The 2,310-nt window shown below is 50.3% G+C and overlaps 1 long non-coding RNA gene across 2 annotated transcripts in view; it reads right to left on the minus strand.

The window, feature by feature from the left end:
• LOC121346834 overlaps window positions 1-2,310 on the minus strand; it is a 2,628-nt gene extending 318 nt beyond the window's left edge. The window contains exons 1-2 of one of the 2 annotated variants that reach the window (XR_005954123.1): window positions 2,185-2,310; window positions 1,243-1,350 (exon numbers count right to left, since the gene is read on the minus strand). This is a non-coding gene — a long non-coding RNA (uncharacterized LOC121346834). Of the gene's footprint in view, window positions 1-1,242; window positions 1,369-2,184 lie in introns of both variants that reach the window. The other variant, XR_005954124.1, reaches the window with a different exon arrangement.

Consider the following 2,310-nt stretch of genomic DNA (forward strand, 5'->3'; position numbering starts at 1 on the left):
AAAAAACCCCCCCCCCCGAAAAATCCCGGATGGGTTTTGGCAAAAATTCCCGAATTTTAACTGAAAAATCCCAGATTTTTAACTCAAAAATCTGTAAATTTCACCCCAAAATTCGCCACATTCCACCCCAAAAATTCCCAATTTTCAACCCTAATAATCCCCAAATTCCACCCCAAAATTCCTCAATTTTAACTCAAAAATCTGTAAATTCCACCCCAAAAATCCCCACATTCCACCCCAAAAATCCCCAAATTCCACCCCAAAAATCCCCAACTTCCACCCCAAAAATCCTCAATTTTAACTGAAAAATCCTCAATTTTAACTCAAAAATCTGTAAATTTCACCCCAAAAACCCCCAATTTTCACCCCAAAAACCCCCCAAATTCCACCCCAAAAACCCCCAAATTCCACCCCAAAAACCCCCAATTTTCACCCCAAAAACCCCCAATTTTCAACCCCAAAATTCCCCACATTCCACCCCAAAGTTCCAGTTAGAATTGGGCATTTCTGGGTTTTACAACCCGGAGTAAACCCAGCCTAAACCCCAGTTTAACCCTGATTTAACCCCAGTTTAAGCCTGGTGTAAATCCCAGTTTAAGCCCAGTTTAAACCTGGTCTAACTCCCAGTTTAACCCCAGTTTAACCCTGGTGTGAATCCCAGTTTAACCCCAGTTTAAGCCTGGTGTGAATCCCAGTTTAACCTCGATGTAACTCCCGGTTTAAGCCCAGTTTAACCCCGGCATAACTCCCAGTTTAGCCCCGATGTAACACCCAGTTTAAGCCCAGTTTAACCCCGATGTAACTCCCAGTTTAAGCCCAGTTTAACCCCGATATAACACCCAGTTTAAGCCCAGATAAGGCCCAGTTTAACCCTGATGTAACACCCGGTTTAAGGCCGGTTTAAGGCCCACCTCGCGGTTGTACTGCCGGTAGTAGTCGCGGTATCTGTTGTAGTGACCCCAGTTTAACCCCGATGTAACACCCAGTTTAACCCCAGTTTAACCCCGATGTAACACCTGGTTTAAGCCCAGTTTAAGCCCGGTTTAAGGCCGGTTTAAGGCCCACCTCGCGGTTGTACTGCCGGTAGTAGTCGCGGTATCTGTTGTAGTGACCCCAGTTTAACCCTGGTGTAACTCCCAGTTTAACCCCAGTTTAACCCCGAGGTAACTCCCAGTTTAAGCCCAGGTTAACCCCGATATAACACCCAGCTTAAGCCCGGTTTAAGCCCGGTTTAAGGCCCACCTCGCGGTTGTACTGCCGGTAGTAGTCGCGGTATCTGTTGTAGTCGTAGTCGCGGCCGTAGAACCGATCGTCGTAGCCCCGGTAGCGCTCGTAGAAGTTCCGGTAGCCCTGGGGGCAGGGGGACCACTTAGAACCAGTTAGAACCAGTTAGAACCAGAACAAACCAGAACAAACCAGTTCAGATAAGGACAAACTAGGAAAGGAGGGTAAAAAAACCCCGAAAACCCAGGAAAAACCCAGTTTGAAGCGGTAAAACCCAACCACAACCCGTTTAAACCGGTTCAGTTAAAACCAGTTTAGACCCATTAAAACCAGTTCCAGTTTAAACCCCATCAAACCAGTTCAGACCTGTTCGAACCGGTCTTAAACCTGTCCACAAACCAGGTTAAACCAGAAAAAAACCGGTTTTAAACCAGAAAAAAACCCAGTTCACGCCCTGGAAATGCCCCAAAAATGCCCCAGGAAGTGCCCGGGAGGAGCAGGAAGCAACAGGGAAAAGGTCAGGAAGTGGAAAATGCCCCAAAATGCCCCAAAAATGCCCCCAAAATGCCCCAAAAATGCCCCAGGAAGTGCCCGGGAGGAGCAGGAAGCAACAGGGAAAAGGTCAGGAAGTGGAAAATGCCCCAAAATGCCCCAAAAATGCCCAAAACCGGTCGGGAAATGCCCCAGGGATGCCCTGAGTGAGCCCAGAAATGCCCCAAAAATGCCCCAGCAGGAGCAGGAAGCAACAGGGAAAAGGTCAGGAAGTGGAAAATGCCCCCAAAATGCCCCCAAAATGCCCCCAAAATGCCCCAGGAAGTGCCCGGGAGACGCAGGAAGCAACAGGGAAAAGGTCAGGAAGTGGAAAATGCCCCCAAAAATGCCCCAAACCGGTCGGGAAATGCCCCAGGGATGGCCCGGAATGCCCCGGAAGGTTCCGGAAGGTTCCGGAGGAGCGCTCACCCCGCGGTTGCCGGGCTGGCCCCAGTACTGCGGCTGCTGCTGGCCCCCGTAGACGCGGCTGTCGTAGCCCCGGCGCTGCCCCCCCACTGCGGGAACGGCAACGGGGCGGATCAGGAACGGGAACGG

This window comes from Onychostruthus taczanowskii, unplaced genomic scaffold, assembly GCF_017590055.1.
Source record: "Onychostruthus taczanowskii isolate IOZ18803 unplaced genomic scaffold, ASM1759005v1 scaffold848, whole genome shotgun sequence".
Lineage (NCBI taxonomy): Eukaryota > Metazoa > Chordata > Aves > Passeriformes > Passeridae > Onychostruthus > Onychostruthus taczanowskii.